This window comes from Bos grunniens, chromosome 10, assembly GCF_055505025.1.
Source record: "Bos grunniens cultivar Pamir isolate PY7600 chromosome 10, Bosgru_T2T1.0, whole genome shotgun sequence".
NCBI classification, from domain to species: Eukaryota; Metazoa; Chordata; class Mammalia; order Artiodactyla; family Bovidae; genus Bos; species Bos grunniens.
In genome coordinates this window covers 63,390,862-63,412,080 of record NC_141174.1, presented here as the reverse complement: position 1 = coordinate 63,412,080, position 21,219 = coordinate 63,390,862, and the positions used below count along the sequence as shown (strand labels likewise).

The window sequence follows — 21,219 nt, the reverse complement described above, 5'->3', positions numbered from 1 at the left end:
GCATTAGGTGGCCAAAGGATTGCAGTTTCAGCTTCAGGATCAGTCCTTCCAATGAACACCCAGGACTGGTCTCCTTTAGGATGGACTGGTTGTATCTCCTTGCAGTCCAAGGGAATCTCAAGAGTCTTCTCCAACACCACAGTTCAAAAGCATCAATTCTTTGGCGCTCAGCTTTCTTTATGGTCCAACTCTCACATCCATACATGACCACTGAAAAACCATAGCCTTGACTAGATGGACCTTTGTTGGCAAAGTAGTATCTGTGCTTTTTAATATGCTATGTTGGTCATAACTTTCCTTCCAAGGAGTAAGCGTCTTTTAGTTTCATGGCTGCAGTCACCATCTGTAGTGATTTTGGAGCCCCCCAAAATAAAATCAGCCACTGTTTCCACTGTTTCCCCATCTATTTCCCATGAAGTGATGGGACTGGATGCCATGATATTAGTTTTCTGAATGTTGAGCTTTAAAGCAACTCTTTCATTCTCCTCTTTCACTTTCATCAAGAGGCTCTTTAGTTCTTCACTTTCTGCCATAAGGGTGGTGTCAACTGCATAAATGAGGTTATCGATATTTCTCCTGTCAATCTTGATTCCAGCTTGTGCTTCATCCAGCCCAACATTTCTCATGATATACTCTGCATATAAGTTAAATAAACAGGGTGAAAATATACAGCCTTGACATACTCCTTTTCCTATTTGGAACCAGTCTGTTGTTCCATGTCCAGTTCTAACCGTTGCTTCCTGATCTGCATACAGGTTTCTCAAGAGGCAGGTCAGGTGGTCTGGTATTCCCATCTTTTTCAGAAATTTCCACAGTTTATTGTGATCCACACAGTCAAAGGCTTTGGCATAGTCAATAAAGCAGAAATAGATGTTTTTCTGGAACTCTCTTGCTTTTTTGATGATCCAGAAGATGTTGGCAATTTGATCTCTGTTTCCTCTGCCTTTTCTAAAACCAACTTGAATATCTGTAAGTTCACGGTTTATGTATTGCTGAAGCCTGGCTTGAAGAATTTTAAGCATTACTTTGCTAGTGTGTGAGATGAGTGCGATTGTGCAGTAGTTTGAGCATTCCTTGGCATTGCCTTTCTTTGGGGTTGGAATGAAAACTGACCTTTTCCAGTCCTGTGGCCACTGCTGAGTTTTCCAAAGTTGCCGGTGTATTGAGTGCAGCCCTTTCACAGCATCGTCTTTCAGAATTTGAAATAGCTCAACTGGAATTCCATTATCTCCACTAGCTTTATTCGTAGTGATGCTTCCTAAGGCCCACTTGACTTCACATTCCAGGATGTCTGGCTCTAGGTGACTGATCACATCATTGTGATTATCTGGGTGGTGAAGATCTTTTTTGTATAGTTCTGGTGTGTATTCTTGCTGGCTCTTCTTAATATCTTCTGCTTCTGTTAGGTCCATACCATTTCTGTCCTTTATAGAGCCCGTCTTTGCATGAAATGTTTCCTTGGTATCTCTAATTTTCTCGAAGAGATCTCTAGTCTTTCCCATTCTATTGTTTTCCTCTATTTCTTTGCATTGATAGGCAAGTGCTTCTTTATTTTCAAACATATGTGTGCTCAGTTGCTCAGCCATGTCTGACTTTGTGTGACCCCAATGGACTCTAACCAGCCAGGCTCCTCTGTCCATGGGGGTCTTTGGGCAAGAATACTGGAGTGGTTTGCCATTTTCTCCTCCAGGGAATCTTTCAGACCCAGAGATCGAACCCGTTTCGCTTGTCTCCTGCATTGGCAGGTGGGTTCTTTACCACTAGCACCACCTGGGAAGCCCCCCTTCACGAACATATACTTATGTTTTATTTTCTCCCTGTTTTTGTGCTTAAATGAATCGTATTAAGAGAAAAAAATTCGGATGTTTTCAAATTTCTGAAATTTGCTAAAAATGTTTTATTGTCAAGTATATTTTTAATTATTGTCCTGTGTGTGCTTGCAAAGGACAGTAGTCTGTTGTTTGGGATGTGATGAGAATCTATTGGGTTAAGTCTGATAACAATTCCATCCATATCACTTGTACAGTTGTTACATTTTCTGTGGGTTTTTTTCCCCCACCCATTTATTCTGCTTGGATTAACTTAGAAGTGTCAAACACTTCTAAACAGATGTAGCTTTAAAAATTTTTCTTCTTGTAACTCTGTTTCCTTTTTGCTTTACATATTTGATGCTATTACAAATGATGCTACATACAGATTTACAAATGATGCTACATACAAGTTTACAAATATTCTACATACAAATTTAAAACTGCTTTTTGTTATTGATTATTTGAAGCTTTTATCATTGTGAAATATAATCTTTTATCTTTATTAATATCTTACCATTTAAAACTCTGTCTTCTATTTATATAAAGTGACTTTGGCATTCATTCAGTTGATATTTACATATTATATTTTCCCCATCCATTTATACTTTGGTTCAGTTCAGGTCACTTCAGTAACAGTCATGTCTGACTCTTTGCAACCCCATGGACTGCAGCATGACAGGCCTCCCTGTCTATCACCAACTCCCAGAGTTTACCCAAACTCATGTCCATTGATTGGTGATGCCATCCAACCATCTCATCCTCTGCCGTCCCCTTCCTCTCCCATGTTCAAAACTTTCTCAACATAAGGGGCTTTTCAAATGAGTCAGTTCTTTGCAGCAAGTGGCCAAAGTATTGAAGTTTCAGCTTCAACATCAGTCTTTCCTATGAACACTTGGGACTGATCACCTTCAGGATGGACTGGTTGAATCTCCTTGCAGTCCAAGGGACTCTCAAGAGTCTTCTCCAACACCACAGTTCAGAAGCATCAATTCTTTGGCGCTCAGCTTTATTTATAGTCCAACTCTCACATCCATACATGACCACTGGAAAAACCATAGCCTTGACTAGATGGACCTTTGTTGGCAAAGTAATGCCTCTGCTTTTTAATATGCTGTCTAAGTTGGTCATAACTTTCCTTCCAAGGAGTAAGCGTCTTTTAATTTTATGGCTGCGGTCACCATCTGCAGTGATTTTGGAGCCCCCCAAAATAAAGTCTGACACTGTTTCCACTGTTTCCCCATCTATTTCCCATGAAGTGATGGAACTGGATGCCATTATCTTAGTTTCTGAATGTTGAGCTTTAAGCCACCTCTTTCACTCTCCTCTTTCACTTTCATCAAAATCAACACACAGAAATCCCTTGCATTCCTATACACTAATAATGAGAAAACAGAAAGAGAAATTAAGGAAACAATTCCATTCACCATTGCAACGGGAAGAATAAAATACTTAGGAATATATCTACCTAAAGAAACTAAAGACCTATATATAGAAAACTATAAAACACTGGTGAAAGAAATCAAAGAGGACACTAATAGATGGAGAAATATACCATGTTCATGGATTGGAAGAATCAATATAGTGAAAATGAGTATACTACCCAAAGCAATTTATAGATTCAACGCAATCCCTATCAAGCTACCAACAGTATTCTTCACAGAGCTAGAACAAATAATTTCACAGTTTGTATGGAAATACAAAAAACCTCGAATAGCCAAAGCTATCTTGAGAAAGAAGAATGGAACTGGAGGAATCAACCTACCTGACTTCAGGCTCTACTACAAAGCCACAGTTATCAAGACAGTATGGTACTGGCACAAAGACAGAAATATTGATCAATGGAATAAAATAGAAAGCCCAGAGATAAATCCACGCACATATGGACACCTTATCTTCGACAAAGGAGGCAAGAATATACAATGGATTAAAGACAATCTCTTTAACAAGTGGTGCTGGGAAATCTGGTCAACCACTTGTAAAAGAATGAAACTGGACCACTTTCTAACACCATACACAAAAATAAACTCAAAATGGATTAAAGATCTAAACGTAAGACCAGAAACTATAAAACTCCTAGAGGAGAACATAGGCAAAACACTCTCCGACATACATCACAGCAGGATCCTCTATGACCCACCTCCCAGAATATTGGAAATAAAAGCAAAAATAAACAAATGGGACCTAATTAAACTTAAAAGCTTCTGCACATCAAAGGAAACTATTAGCAAGGTGAAAAGACAGCCTTCAGAATGGGAGAAAATAATAGCAAATGAAGCAACCGACAAACAACTAATCTCAAAAATATACAAGCAACTCCTACAGCTCAACTCCAGAAAAATAAACGACCCAATCAAAAAATGGGCCAAAGAACTAAATAGACATTTCTCCAAAAAAGACATACAGATGGCTAACAAACACATGAAAAGATGCTCAACATCACTCATTGTCAGAGAAATGCAAATCAAAACCACCATGAGGTACCATTTCACACCAGTCAGAATGGCTGCGATCCAAAAGTCTACAAATAATAAATGCTGGAGAGGGTGTGGAGAAAAGGGAACCCTCTTACACTGTTGGTGGGAATGCAAACTAGTACAGCCACTATGGAGAACAGTGTGGAGATTCCTTAAAAAAATGGAAATAGAACTGCCTTATGATCCAGCAACCCCACTGCTGGGCATACACAATGAGGAAACCAGAAGGGAAAGAGACACGTGTACCCCAATGTTCATCGCAGCACTGTTTATAATAGCCAAGACATGGAAGCAACCTAGATGTCCCTCAGCAGATGAATGGATAAGAAAGCGGTGGTACATATACACAATGGAGTATTACTCAGCCATTAAAAAGAATACATTTGAGTCAGTTCTAATGAGGTGGATGAAACTGGAGCCTATTATACAGAGTGAAGTAAGCCAGAAGGAAAAACATAAATACAGTATACTAACGCATATATATGGAATTTAGAAAGATGGTAACAATAACCCGGTGTACGAGACAGCAAAAGAGACACTGATGTATAGAACAGTCTTATGGACTCTGTGGGAGAGGGAGAGGGTGGGAAGATTTGGGAGAAAGGCAATGAAACATATAAAATATCATGTAGGAAATGAGTTGTCAGTCCAGGTTCGATGCATGATGCTGGATGCTTGGGGCTGGTGCACTGGGACGGCCCAGAGGGATGGTATGGGGAGGGAGGAGGGAGGAGGGAGGAGGGTTCGGGATGGGGAACACATGTATACCTGTGGCGGATTCATTTTGATATTTGGCAAAACTAATACAATTATGTAAAGTTTAAAATTAAAATAAAATTAGAGAAAAAAAAAAAACTCAAAAAAAAAATAAAATAAAATAAAAGTCCACGAGAAACCATTTCTACTCAAAACATATATATAAAAAATTGAACTGAAATATGAAAAAAAAAAAAAAAAAAAGAGGCTCTTTAGTTCTTCTTCACTTTCTGCCATAAGGGTGATGTCATCTGCATATCTGAGGTTACTGATATTTTTCCCAGCAATCTTGATTCCAGCTTGTGCTTCATCCAGCCCAGTGTTTCTCATGATGTACTCTGAATATAAGTTAAATAAGCAAGGTGACATATACAGCCTTGACATACTCCTTTTCCTATTTGGAACCAGTCTGTTGTTCCACGTCCAGTTCTAACTGTTGCTTCCTGACCTGCATACAGGTTTCTCAAGAGGCAGGTCAGGTGGTCTGGTATGCCCATCTCTTGCAGAATTTTCCACAGCTTATTGTGATCCACACAGTCAAAGTCTTTTGGCATCGTCCATAAAGCAGATAGATATTATTCTGGAACTCTCTTGCTTTTTTGATGATCCAGAAGATGTTAGCAATTTGATCTCTGTTTCCTCTGCCTTTTCTAAAACCAGCTTGAACATCTGGAAGTTCACGGTTCACATATTGTTGAAGCCTGGCTTGGAAAATTTGGAGCATTACTTTACTAGCATGTGAGATGAGTGCAATTGTGCAGTAGTTTGAGCATTCCTTGGCATTGCCTTTCTTTGGGGTTGGAATGAAAACTGACCTTTTCCAGTACTGTGGCCACTGCTGAGTTTTCCAAAGTTGCTGGCATATTGAGAGCAGCACTTTCACAGCATCATCTTTCAGGATTTGAAATGGCTGAACTGGAATTCCGTCAACTCCAGTAGCTTTGTTCATAATGATGCTTCCGAGTGCCCAACTGACTTCACATTCCAGGATGTCTGGCTCTAGGTGAGTGATTGCACCATCATGATTATCTGGGTGGTGAAGATCTATTTTTATACTTCTTGTGTGTATTCTTGCCACCTCTTCTTAATATCTTCTGCTTCTGTTAGGTCCATACCCATTTCTGTCCTTTATCAAGCTCATTTTTGCGTGAAATATTCCTTTTGTATCTCTAATTTTCTTAAAGAGATCTCTAGTCTTTCCTATTCTATTGTTTTCCTCTATTTCTTTGCACTGATCACTGAGGAAGCCTTTCTTATGTCTCCTTGCTTTTCTTTGGAACTCTGTATTCAAATGGGTATATCTTTCCTTTTCTCCATTGCTTTTGGCTCCTCTTCTTTTTACAGCTACTTGTAAGGCCTCCTCAGACAGCCATTTTGGTTTTTTTTGCATTTTTTTTCCCTGAGGATGGTCTTGATTTCTGTCTCCTGTAGAATCTCATGAACTTCCTATCCATAGTTCATCAGGCACTCTGTCTATCAGATCTGGTCCCTTAAAACTATTTCGCACTTTCAGTAACCTTATATTTTACAAGGACCTCTTATATTTTTATATTTATTTATTGTATGTTTAGAGTAGAGATTTTATCTTAGAAGGATAAAGGTTGTAGTTGCGATAATGTTTGGCATTTAAATTCAGGTTTGTTTTAAATTTAATGTTAATCCATGCTGTGTATCAGTAAGAACAATACAAATTCTGTAGTTGTGGCTCCAGTCAGACATATATCTAGTAGTACAAATTCCCTACAAGTTACATATATTGAACAAGAGTTTGAGTTAGCGAAGGAGGAGGGGTAGTGCTGGATTAAGAGGGTAGGAGAAGAAAGAAAGAACTGAACATGGATGCAGGCTTTTTCATACTACCTTTAATGATAACTTGCTTCAAAGGGAGAGTAAAATTAGGCAAGGATGAGCAGCCATGGATTGTTGACTTGTTACTAAAACCATACTTTTTAGCAATATTTCAGCAGCGTTTGAAACCCTTTTTTATAGCAAAACCATTACAACAATCCCCCAAACAACCTTTAATCACCTCCAGCTAACATCCAATTAATTTTAAACACTGGCATAAAGTTCTACTTAAATAATCAGAAAAAGGGAAAATGATACCACACACACATCTCTTCAGTGTGATTTACCTGTCTCTGGAGAAGGCAATGGCACCCCACTCCAGTACTCTTGCCTGGAAAATCCCATGGATGGAGGAGCCTGGAAGGCTGCAGTCCATGGGGTCGCTGAGGGTCGGACACGACTGAGTGACTTCACTTTCACTTTTCACTTTCATGCATTGGAGAAGGAAATGGCAACCCACTCCAGTGTTCTTGCCTGGAGAACCCCAGGGACGGGGAAGCCTGGTGGGCTGCCATCTATGGGGTCGCATAGAGTTGGACACGACTGAAGTGACTTAGCAGTAGCAGCAGTACATGCTTGCATCACCTGAAAGTCTAATGGTTTTCAAATGTAACTTTCCAGTAATGCTGAAAAGGCCCTTATGCAGTCTTGTTAGTGTTTTAAAGAACCTAATGCTTGGGACCAGTGAAATCCACAGAAATTCACTCTTGCCTGTAAGAACTTATGAAAATCGTTTAAAAACAACATCAAACCAAATAAGGCAGGAGCCTAAATTCTGAGACTGAAGGTAAAAAGTCAGATTTGGTGGTTCTCAGTGACCATTGGTGGATTTCCTAGAAGGGTGGGATGGGGAGTGTGGAGTGTTCAGAGGTGATTTCTCTTGTTGCCTTTTATGTCTCACAGATTTTCATCTTACACATCCTGCAGTACTTCTTTATTCTGCTCTTCACCATCACCCTGATGTCTGAAGTCCACAGTGCCAGATTATTATATAATACTGCTACTGCTACTGCTAAGTCGCTTCAGTCGTGTCTGACTCTGTGCGACCCCATAGATGGCAGCCCACCAGGCTCCCCCGTCCCTGGGATCCTCCAGGCAAGAACACTGGAGTGGGTTGCCATTTCCTTCTCCAATGCATGAAAGTGAAAAGTGAAAGTGAAGTCACTCAGTTGTGTCCGACTTTGCAACCCCATGGACTGCAGCCTTCCAGGCTCCTCCGTCCATGGGATTTTCCAGGCAAGAGTACTGGAGTGGGGTGCCATCAGCTTCTCCGTATTTAATAATAATTGCATGGTAAATGTAATTTTTATAGTTTTATTCACTCAACATATCCAGTTCTGCAACTGCGTCATCAAAAGCTGCTTTTGCCAACCTGCAGGCATGGTTTGAGGGAATTAAGAATTTCATAGTAGAATACAGAGAAATTGAGAGCAAGACCTAAGCAAATGGGATGTGTCGCTGGAAGTTCTGTTACTGCAATATCACTAGGAGCTTTAAAGCCACTAAGTTGTTCTCCGTAGCCTCCTTCTTCTCATTTCCAGAGGCAAATTCAGCCAGATACCTGTGGTAGTCCCCTTTCATTTTATAATAGGAAATCTTGGACTTGCCAGTGTTAGCTGCTGGAATGAGGGGTTTGTTCAGTACATCCAGAATGTCACAACAGATTAGTTTAGCCCCAAACATTTGCCAATATTCCCTAATCATTTTGAGTTTGCCTTCACCTCCCTCGTTTTCTTCTTTCTGTTCAGTGCTGCTGATTGTTTTCCAGGAAACTCTTTTAGCTTCAGTAGCATTTTCACATGCAACAGATGAGAGATTTCTTTATTCAACTGTCAAGTCCACATCCAATCCTGCTTTTTTCTTCATGGATTCCACCGTTTCGTCCTATCGCTCCGCTGGCTGGGCCAGCTCCGCCTGGTACACCAGATCCTCCCATCACCCATAACAGCAGTGAGTCAGGCAGGCTTTGCGTGATGGACAGAAGTGTAGGACGACAGCGTCTGGGACTTTCAGTCTCTCACTTGACATCCAGGAAGCAAAAATCAAGCACTTCTTTTAAACAGCACACAGTTATATTCTATTTTTTTTTTCCAAAAAAGTCTGATAATATTTTTATTTTACCCAGAACACTTCACTTTATTCATTTAGTATATTGACATATTTGGGTATAAGTGTTCCTTTTCATTTCATAATTTCTCTTTTTGTGTTTCCTTTCTTTGTCTTTTTCATATTAATGGACTATATCACTATTGTAACCCTTTTCCAGATATTCATTGGGACTTTAACAGTTTCTATTATTTTGTTGATTGTCTTAAAGCATGCAACATACATATTTAAGTTATCTAAAAATATCAATTAATATCTTTGCCATCCTCTTAAAATAAGAATCTTAGAACATGGTGCTCCTTTAAATCCGATTCTGACATATGTTACTGAGTTTTTATTTTACAACTATTGAATATTATCATAACCTTAAACCTGTACTATTTTTTAAATTACCCATATATACGCTAGCTTACAGTAAGATAAGTTAAGTGAAAGTCGCTCAGTCTGTCCAACTCTTTGCGATCCCATGGACTATACAGTCCGTGGAATTCTCCAGGCCAGAATATTGCAGTGGGTAGCCTTTCCCTTCTCCAGGGGATCTTCCCAACCCAAGGATCGAACCTAGGTCTCCTAAATGCAGGTGGATTCTTTACCAGCTGAGCCACAAGGGAAGCCCAGGAATACTTGAGTGGGTAGCCCATCCGTTCTCCAGGGGATATTCCCGGCCCAGGAATCCAACTGGGGTCTCCTGCACTACAGGCTGATTCTTTACCAACTGAGCTATCAGGGAAGCCTTATTTGCACTTAATTCCTTCTTTCATTATAGACCTTCCAAATCTATGATCACTTTCCTTTCGCCTACAGTATATCATATAGAATTATCTTTAGTGAACTTTCTGATCTTTATTTTCTAAAAATTTATTTTTAATTTCATTCTTAAAAGACATTTTCCTTGTATATAGGATTACATGTTGGCAGTTATTTTTTTTTTTTTTCAGCACATCAGGATATAATTCCACTGTCTTCAGAAGGCCATTATTGCTGTAGAGAAGTAAGCTCAATGTCTCACACTTTGAAATGAATGAAATGAAGTGAAATGAATGTCTTTTTCTTCCTCCAGCTACTTTCAAAATCTTTTTTGTTTTTGAGGTTCTACAGCTTCAGTAAAATGTTTCTAGGTTTAGGCTCCTTTCTATGTTTAGTTTGGATATATTGGGCTTCTTAAGTCTCTTGATTTATGTTTGATGCCTTTCATCTAGGAAACTTTTGGAAAATTCTCATCATAAGCTCTTCAAATAACCCCTGTATGTTTTTCTTTTTACTCTCACTTGAAGATCATTTTTATTCTGTCTTCCATGTCTCTCAATCTCTATTCCAAATATTCCATTTGAGGTTTCTGCATTGCATTATGAATAAATTCTCTGAGCTAATTCATTCACTGATTTTTTTTCAGCTCTGCTTAATTGGCTAAACTCATCCATCATGTTATTACATCAGTTATTAGTTATTAATAACTAATTATCAATTTTCATTTATAGATGTTATGTGTAGTTCTTCGGTATACTTTTATACCAATTTTCATTACCTGCAAAGGTAGTAAGACTTGCCTTTTATTTCTTTAAACAAAGTAATTGTTTTAAACTGTCTGATATTTCTAATTACAGTGTTGAGACAGATTTTCTCTTAACTTTCTCTCAGGGCACCTGGTTTCTGTGTATTCTTTGTTAATTTTAACTCTGTGCTACTCGTTGTCCTTTAAAATTATTTATGAGAATATTTCATGCCAAAGAGGATGGCTTCATCCTCTAGAGATCCATGTCCACAGGCAGCTCTTAGCATCAATATCTCATTGTTGTTCAGTGACTAAGTTGTGTGACACTCTTTGTGACCATATGGACTGCAACATGTCAGGCTCCTCTGTCTTCCACTATCCCCCAGAGTTTGCTCAAATTCATGTCCATTGATTTGGAGTTGCTATCTGACTATCTCATCCTCTGCCACTCCCTTCTCCTTTTGCCTTCAATCTTTTCCAGCATCAGGGTCTTTTCCAATGAGTCAGCTCTTCCCATTAAGTGGCTAAAGTATTGGAGCATCAGCTTCAGTATCATTTGTTTGAATGAATATTTAGGGTTGATTTCCTTTGGGTTGACTGATTTGACTTCCTTACTATACAAGCAATTCTCAGAAGTCTTCTCTGGCACCACGATTTCAAAGCATCAAATTTTTGGCCCTCATCCTTACTGGTCCAACTCTCACATCCATACATGACTACTGGAAAAACCACAGTTTTGACAGTGTGAACCTTTGTCAGCAAAGTGATGTCTCTTCTTTTTAATACACCATCTATGTTTGTCATAGCTTTCCTTTCAAGGTGCAAGTGTCTTAAAAGCCATTTCATGGCTTCTGTCATCATCTGCAGTGATTTTGGAGCCCAAGAAAATAAAATCTGTCACTGCTTCCATTTTTTCCTCTTTTATTTTCCATGTAGTGATGGAACCAGATGCCATAACCTTACTTTTTTAATGTTGAATTTGAAGACATCTTTTTCATTCTTTCATCCTCATCAAGAGGCTCTTTAGTTCCTCTTCACTTTCTGCATTAGAGTGGTATCTTCTGCATGTCTGAGGTTGTTGATCTTTCTCCCAATAATCTTGATTCCAGTTTGTGATTCATCCAGCATGGAACTTCACATGGTATACTCTGCATATAAGTTAAATAAGCAGGGTGACAATATATAACCTTGTCATACTCCTTTCTCAATTTTGAACCAGTCTGTTGTTCCATGTTAAGTTCTAACTGTTGCTTCTTGACCTGGAAACACATTTCTCAGGAGATACGTAAAGTGGTCTGGTATTCCCATCTCTTTAAGAATTTTCCACAGTTGGTTGTGATCCACGCAAAGGTTTTACTTCAATCAATGAAGCAGATGTTCTTCCGGAACTCCCTTGCTTTCTTATGATCCAGCAAATATTGGCAATTTGATCTCTGGTTCTTCTCTTTGATATCCAGCTTGTACATCTGGAAGTTCTCGGTTCACATACTGCTGAAACCTAGATTGAAGGATTTTGAGCATTATTCTGCTACATGTGAAATGAGCACAATTGTAGGGTAGTTTGAGCATTCTTTGGTGTGTCCCTTCTCTGGGACTGGAATGAAAGTTGATCTTTTCCAGTCCTGTGGCCACTGTTGAGTTTTCCAAATTTGCTGGCATATTGAGTGTAGCACTTTAACAACATCATCTTTTAGGATCTGAAACAACTCAGCTGCAATTACATCACCTCCACTAGCTTTGTTCGCAGTAATGCTTCCTAAGACCCACTTAACTTCACACTCCAGGATGTCTTGACTCTAGGTGAGTGACCACACTATAGTGGTTATCCTGGTCATTAAGACTTTTTCGTATAGTTCTTCTGTGCATTCTTGCCACCTCTTCTTAATAGCTTCTGCTTCTGTTAGGTCCTCACTGTTCCTGTACTTTATTGCGCCCATCCTTGCTTCAATATTCCCTTGATATCTCCAGTTTTCTTGAAGAGATCTCTAGTCTTTCCTATTCTAATGTTTTCCTCGGTATCTTTGCATTGTTCATGTAAGTAGGTTTTCTTATCTCTCCTTGCTATTCTCTGGAACAGTCCTTTGAGTTCCAACTTCTATTGGTAGACACTTTCCCAGGAAACACCTGGGTTTGGAATTCTACTCCTTTTGCCCCAAGATGCCATCAAAACTGAAGTTCAAATTTGCCCGTATCAGCAAAATGCCCCCAGGACAAAAGTAGTCTCACTGTACTATATTCATATAAACTTGGCATGGCATTTTTAACAACCACTTTAATGCTTTCATAATATTTTATCACTTTAATGCTTTCATAATATTTTAAGAATATTTCCTAGCATTTTCAGTTGTTAGCATTGAATGGGTTTGTGGAGTATTTTGGCTATTTTATGCTCAGAAATGCATGCCTCATATTGCCAAGAGGAATGTGTGTGCATGCTCAGTCATGCAGTCTTGTGAAGCCCACCAGGCTCATGTGCCCATGGGATATTTGAGTTAACGATACTGGAATGGGTGGTTATTTCCTCCTCCAGGGGATCTTCCTGACTCAGGGATCAAACCCACGTCTCTTGCACCTCCCACATTGGTAGGCAGATTCTTTATCCACTGAGCCAACTGGGAAGCCCATGGATCTAAACTTCAGAATGGAGCAGTGACTGCAGGATATAGTGTTGTTAAGATATCTCAAGGTAAGTATAAACAAAGGCATTATGTGTCTGTGTGTATTCAGTTTCTTAGTCATGTCCAACTCTGTGACTCCATGGACTGTAGCCTGCCAAACTCCTCTGTACATTCGAGTTTGAATACTCCAATAAGTTTTATATATAACACAAGAATACTGCAGTGGGACGCATTTCTTACTCCAGAGGATCTTCCTGACCCAGGGATCGAACCTGTGTCTCATGTGTCTCCTATATAGGCAGGTTGATTCTTTACCACTGTACCACCTGGGAATCCCATAGTAAAGGCATAGAGAATGTCAAATTTGAATTTACTCTTGAATATAACCACAGAGTTTGAGGAAAATAAGTTCCTAAAAGAAAATAAACATAAACTAGCATAGATATTGGAGAAGGCAATGGCACCCCACTCCAGTACTCTTGCCTGGAAAATCCCATGGATGGAGGAGCCTGGTAGGCTGCAGTCAATGGGGTCGCTAAAAGTCGGATACGACTGAGCAACTTCACTTTCATTTTTCACTTTCATGCATTGGAGAAGGAAATGGCAACCCACTCCAGTGTTCTTGCCTGAAGAATCCCAGGGACGGGGGAGCCTGGTGGGCTGCCGTCTATGGGGTCGCACAGAGTCAGACACGACTGAATAGACTTAGCAGCAGCAGCATAGATATATGTGGATCCAGAGAGTTGTGTTACAAACATTAGAGTAGTCCTATGTTTCTAAGAGCAGGAAGTAGTCAAATGTGCCAAATCCTAGCAAGTCAGGAATTAATACTGAAAATATGTACTGTTTTTGGCAAATTCAATATAATAATGATTATAGTGAAAGCACTTTCTGTGAAGTATTTATAGTCTGGTTTACAGGGTTTTGGCATGTGTGAGGATGGTTAAATAGTAGAGGTCATTAATGACAGCTATTTGTTCAAAAATGTTGTCTGTGATTATAAAAGATGGTTACTTACATTGATTCTACCTTCAAAATACATTAGGAGTTTGTACATTTCTCTCAGTCTTTACTACCACCACTGTTACCTTTCACATGTGTGTGTTAATTGCTTGATCATGTCCAACTATTTGTGACTCCATGAACTATAGCCCACCAGGCTTGTCTGTCCATGCCAAGAACACTGGAGTAGGTAGCCATTCCTTTCTCCAGTGGACCTTCCCAACCCAGAGGTCAAATCCTGGCCTCTTGCACTGGCAGGTGGATTCTTCACTATCTGAGCCACCACAAATGTCCTGCAACAGTCTTCAACCAGGCCAACACGCTTCTTCTTTTGACCTTCTTTCTACCTTCTGAGATTGGCCAGACATTCTTTTAAAAAAGAAATCACCTCCTTTATTTGCCTTCTTAGAACATTTTATGGACTCAACCCTGCTTGTTAACCAGGCCTACCAGGTCCTACAATTTCTGGGTCTGGCCATATACCCATCTACTCTCACCTTGAACATTGTGCTTCAAAATTATAGGTTTTCTTCCTGCTTCTGTATGACAAACCCTTCTGGACAACAAACCTCTGATGTTCTTTCTTGCTAATTTGTTCTTTTCCTTATTTTTTCCTTTTACTCTTTCTTTTACTATTTCTAAGTCTCATGTTTTAGATTTTTTACCTTGAGAAAGTCTACCCTTGGTCAACAGTAAGTGAAGCATCTCTCCTCCTGTGAATAATACAGTGTTATCATCCATTGTATTTTCCCCCGTGTTAGCTTTATTATAAAGAAACTTACAAATTCCCAGTCATTGCATCACCCCACTGAATCCATCAAGTACCTAGTATTATATTTGTGTGCTCAGTCACTTCAGTCATGTCCAACTCTTTTCTGACCTGTGGACTGTAGCCTGCTAGGCTCCTGTGTCCTTGAAATTCCCCAGGCAAGAATACTGTAGTGGGTTACCCAAGACCCAGGGGATCTTCCTGACCCAGGGATCAAACCCATATCTCTTATACCTCCTGCACTGGCAGGCAGGTTCTTCACCACTAGTGCTACCTGAGAAACCCCACCTAGTTTTATATCTAGTGACAAAAATTATTGATTAGCAACCAAAAAATGATTAAATTAATTGCATTGGTGTTTGAACACTGTTTTGGATCTCTTATCTGTCTTTTCTCCCTGAAAGTCAAGGAGTGTGACTAAAAGTTCCAATTTTCCAACAATGCCGTGGCCTTTCTGGAGACCAGCTCACATCCTGAAGATAGCTAGTGATCAGCCAAGATTCACCTGACTAGTGTGAATTCAGGATGGTTGGAAAGAGCTTGTTATTAGTAATAAAGGGTGATCCTTTCACTCAGGAAATTCTAAAACTTTTAGGAGGTTGGTTCCAGGCATGAAGAACAACAATTTTATATAGCTATATATCCCATCAATGTACAGCAATTAGTTATTGCCTTCTAAGAATTTGCACATTGATTATATTAAATTGGGTATACTTACCTATATCACAATATTATCTTTACACTGATACTATAAATTCCATGTTAGTAGGAGTCATTTTTATTCATTTTTTAATATATCTTATATCATCTCTCACCCAACATTATCTAAGAATCTTATAAGTTTGGGCATGGTTGATAAAAATAAAATATGGGTATTTTGAACATATATCTGTTTAGTAACATAAAGCTTCAATGTATCACACGGTCAGATCGAAATGGCTGTCTTAAAGGTAAATTAGCCTAGGTTCAAATGTTTAGTGTCTCTCAATGGACATAAACAGGTTACTTTCATTCATCTTTTTGAAGTTCAGTTTCCTTAACATCATTGTTGTTGTTCAGTCCCTGTTGTGTCTGACTCTCTGCAACCCCATGGGCTGCAGCACGCCAGGCTTCCCTGTCCACCACCAATTCCCGGAGCTTACTCAAACTCATGTTCATCACATCGGTGATGCCATCCAACCATCTTATTCTCTGTCATCCCCTCTCCTCCCACCTTCAATCTTTCCCAGCATCAGAGTCTTTTCCAATGAGTCAGTTCTTTCCATAGGGGGCCAAAGTATTGGAGTTTCAGCTTTAACATCAGTCCTTCCAATGAATATTCTGGCATGATTTCCTTTAGGATTCACTGGCTTGATCTACTTGCTGTCCAAGGGAACTCAAGAGTCTTCTCAAACACCAAAGTTCAAAAGCATCAGTTCTTCAGTGCTAAGCTTTCCTTATAGCCCAACTCTCACATTCATACATGACTATTGGACAAACCATAAATTTGACTAGACGGACCTTTGTTGGCAAAGTAATGTCTCTGCTTTTTGGTCATAGCTTTTCTTCCATAGCTTTTCTGAGCTGTATCCTTTATAATAAACTGGGAAGCTTAAGAAAAAGTGTTTTCTCAAGTTCTGTGAGTCCTTTTAGCGAATTATCAAAATTATCAAACGGGAGGAACTGCCAAGTCATGGGAACTCCCAAATTTATAGTTGGTTTGTTATAATGACAACTGGGAATTGTGACTGGTGTCTAAAGTGGAAGCAGTTTTGTGGCACTGACCCCTTTAGCTTGTAGGCTCTACACTAATGCTAGGCAGTTAGTGTCAGAAGTGAATTGATTTTTAGATACCTAGATGATGTCAGAGAGTCAGAGAACAGGTGTTAGAAAACGCACCTCTTACGTGGTGACAGAAAGAATAGAATTGCTAGTCAAGTCTTAAACAAGCCTAATTTATTCAATAGGGAAATATAAAGAATGGACTTGGAAAAAGATGACTGAGAAGTTTGTAGGATCTGGCTAATGTATCTAGAAAAGATAGAGATTGAAGCGGCTAACACTTATCCATTAATCTACTCTATATGACTGTGACAGCACTTTTCACATACTTATTACCTCATTCAATCCTTACAGGAACCTTGTAAAATGTGTATTATTATCTTCATTTTACACATAAAGAAACTAAATCTGAGATGCTATATTCTCAAGCATCCCACACAGCCCAGGTGACAGACTTCAGACCCAAAACAACATGACTTCAAAGTCCATGTTCTTTCCAACACAGCAGACTGAGGAAAGAGTGCCAAAAGCAAACTGTAAATTAGTCTCTAACATAATGTTAGTCTAACATAGAAGCTTTTCCATTTCTTTTTCATGGGAAAGAAATGCAAAAAAGCAAAATGGCTGTCTGGGGAGGCCTTACAAATAGCTGGGAAAAGAAGAGAAGCGAAAAGGAAAGATTTAAGCATCTGAATGCAGAGTTCCAAAGAATAGCAAGAAGAGATAAGAAAGCCTTCCTCAGTGATCAATGCAAAGAAATAGAGGAAAACAACAGAATGGGAAAGACTAGAGATCTCTTTAAGAAAATTAGAGATACCAAGGAGACACTTCATGCAAAGTTGGGCTTGATAAAGGACAGAAATGGTATGGACCTAACAGAAGCAGAAGATATTAAGAAGAGATGGCAAGAATACACAGAAGAACTGTACAAAAAAGATCTTCACGACCCGATAATCACGATGGTGTGATCACTGACCTAGAGCCAGACATCCTGGAATGTGAAGTCAAGTGGGCCTTAGAAAGCATCACTATGAACAAAGCTAGTGGAGGTGATGGAATTCCAGTTGAGCTATTTCAAATCCTGAAAGATGAAAGTACTGTGAAAGTGCTGCACTCAATATGCCAGCAAATTTGGAAAACTCAGCAGTGGCCACAGGACTGGAAAAGGTCAGTTTTCATTCCAATCATAAAGAAAGGCAATGCCAAAGAATGCTCAAACTACCGCACAATTGCACTCATCTCACACGCTAGTAAAGTAATGCTCAAAATTCTCCAAGCCAGGCTTCAACAATACGTGAACGGTGAACTTCCAGATGTTCAAGCTGGTTTAGAAAAGGCAGAGGAACCAGAGATCAAATTGCCAACATCTGCTGGATCATCGAAAAAGCAAGAGAGTTCCAGAAAAACATCTATTTCTGCTCTATTGACTAGGCCAAAGCCTTTGACTGTGTGGATCACAATAAACTGGAAAATTCTGAAAGAGATGGGAATACCAGACCACCTGACCTGCCTCTTGAGAAACCTGTATGCAGATCAGGAAGCAACGGTTAGAACTGGACATGGAACAACAGACTGGTTCCAAATAGGAAAAGGAATATGTCAAGGCTGTATATTGTCACCCTACTTATTTAACTTTTATGCAGAGTACATCATGAGAAACACTAGGCTGGAAGAAGCACAAACTGGAATTAAGATTGCCGGGAGAAATATCAATAACCTCAGATATGCAGATGACACCACCTTTATGGCAGAAAGTGAAGAGGAACTCAAAAGCCTCTTGATGAACGTGAAAGAAGAGAGTGAAAAAGTTGGCTTAAAGCTCAACATTCAGAAAATAAAGATCATGGCATCTGGTCCCATCACTTCATGGGAAATAGATGGAGAAACAGTGGAAACAGTGTCAGACTTTATTGTTTGGGGCTCCAAAATCACTGCAGATGGTGATTGCAGCCATGAAATTAAAAGACGCTTACTCCTTAGAAGGAAAGTTATGACCAACCTAGACAGCATATTAAAAAGCAGAGACATTACTTTGCCAACAAAGATCCATCTAGTCAAGGCTATGATTTTTCCAGTGGTCATGTATGGATGTGAGAGTTGGACTGTGAAGAAAACTGAGCACTGAAGAATTGATGCTTTTGAACTGTGGTGTTGGAGAACTCTTGAGAGTCCCCTGTGCTTCAAGGAGATCCAACCAGTCCATCCTAAAGGATACCAGTCCTGGGTTTTCGTTGGAAGGACTCATTCTAAAGCTGAATCTCCAATACTTTGGCCACCTCATGTGAAGAGCTGACTCATTGGAAAAGACCCTGATGCTGGGAGGGACTGGGGGCAGGAGGAGAAGGGGACAACAGAGGATGAGATGGCTGGATGGCATCACCGACACGATGGACATGAGTTTGGGTGAACTCTGGTAGTTTGTGATGGACAGGGAGGCCTGGCGTGCTGTGATTCATGGGGTCACAAAGAGTTGAACACGACTGACCGACTGAACTAAACTGAACTGAACATAGAAGCTGGCAATATTGGAAAATGTAGTTTAAAAATAAAATAGTCTATAACATTTGTAAATAATTAGTAGGAAACCAACCCCAAAGATCTGGTGATACACTTTACAAAAGTATTATTCAAGTCTTTTCATAAACACTTTGAGATTGCTAATAATCATTACTTCATATTTTAAGTAGTTTTCTCAGCAGGATAAAATTTTGGAGTTACAGTGTAGAATTATTGTTATGTGCCTGAAAATATTGGTACATTTGTATTGTTCACATGAGGCACATGATGCATAATGTGTAGAACTGGTGCAATTTCTTTCTCATAACAAAAATGATAGTATACTCAGTGCTCAAGCCTTTTATGGAAGTTTTGCTTTGTATGATTATAGATACTATTTATTATTTAGCTATAATGTTCCTAAGTATAAAAGAAAGTGACAAATAAAAACAACTCTAAATAATTAAAGGATATTTGTAATAAAACAATTATTTGGATTTTTCTAGGATATTAATTATGAATAAAATGGACTTAGCATCTGTCCACATAGGAAGTATAGCCATAGAGAAAATCTAAATGGAACTCAAAATGTTTTCCTTCTAACTCACACAACTAGATTTTTGATATATGTATAAATAGATCTAGAAACATCATTATTCATGATAATAATAAAGGTCTTCTAAACCAGAAGAGAAATACATTTCTATTTTTATTTTTGTTTATGTTATAAGATGTTGTTGAATGGCATCACCAACTTGGTGGACATGAGTCTCAGCAAACTCTAGGAGCTGGTGATACACAGGGAAGCCTGTGCTTCCTGTGCTGCAGTCCATGGGGTCACTAAAAGTCAGACATGACTGAGTGACTGAACTAAACTGATAAGGGTCCAGCTTCACTGTTTCGCATGTGGTTCTCCAGTTTTCCCAATACTATTATTGAAAAGACTATCCTTTCTCCATTGCATATCCTTGGTGCCCTTATCAAAGATTAGCTGACCATATTACCTTGTGTTTATTTCTGGGCTCTCTATTCTGCTCCATTGTCCAAATGGTGCTGGAGAAGATTCTTGAAAGTACCCCTTGGACAACAGTGAGATCAAACCAGTCAATCCTAAAGGAAATCATGCCTAAATATTCATTGGAAGGACTGATGCTGAAGTTGAAACTCCAATACTTTAGCCATCTGATGTGAAGAACTGACTCATTGGAAAAGACCCTAATTCTGAGAAAGATTGAAGCCAAGAGTGAGAAGGTGGTGACAGAAGATGAGATGGTTGGATGGCATCACTGACTCAGTGGAGATGAGTTTGAGCAAGCTCTGGGAGATGGTAAAGGACAGGGAAGCATGGTGTGCTGCAGTTCATGGGGTTGCAAAGAGTCAGACACGACTGAGCGACTGAACAACAAAATTCTGTTCCACTGGACCTGCTGAAACAGAGTCCTTTGCCTCTTGTTCATAAAAAAGAAAAATAAAAAAAAAAAGCTTTAGCCTCCTAGGCCTTCCCCAAGTTCCAAAGATCAAATTTAATCAAATAAGTCATATTTTAAATCAGAAAAATTAATTTTTAAAAGAAAATTCAGAAACAAAATAGTCAAGCAAGATCAAATAACAACAGTTTAACCACAAAACAAAATCAAAGACCTTTAGTTCCTCCTCAAGGGCTACAGATAATATTCTGAGCTGTATCTTTGACCCGTTTTTCACATACTAAACACTCCACCAGGTAAAAGAAGTTAACTGCATGATGACAACCAGTAAGTAGACCCCAAAGTGGCTGGAGCCAGATAACTGATACTTGAGATTCCTGAAATACCTTCATGTTACCTCTCCATCAACCAATCAGAGAAATGTGCATGAGCTTTTCAGGCACCCAGCAACCTTCTCCCTCACATTGTCTTTCAAAACCTGTTTTTAAAAGATATTGGGGATTTCAGGTCTCTTGAGCCCTGGCTACCCATTCTCCTTGATTGGTACTCTGCAATAAACATTGTACTTTCCTTTACCAGGAATCCATAGGATGGCTTTGCCACATGTCCAGCAAGTAGACATGCTTGGTTTGGTGTCTGCTTTTATGCCAATATTGTAT

The 21,219-nt window shown here is 39.3% G+C and overlaps 1 protein-coding gene and 1 pseudogene across 2 annotated transcripts in view; both read right to left on the bottom strand.

Moving 5' to 3' along the window:
* Positions 1-21,219, bottom strand: part of MDGA2 (MAM domain containing glycosylphosphatidylinositol anchor 2) — a 919,864-nt gene that overhangs the window by 142,744 nt on the left and 755,901 nt on the right. The window lies entirely within an intron of this gene.
* LOC147364672 (14-3-3 protein epsilon pseudogene) lies at positions 7,787-14,613 on the bottom strand (annotated as a pseudogene).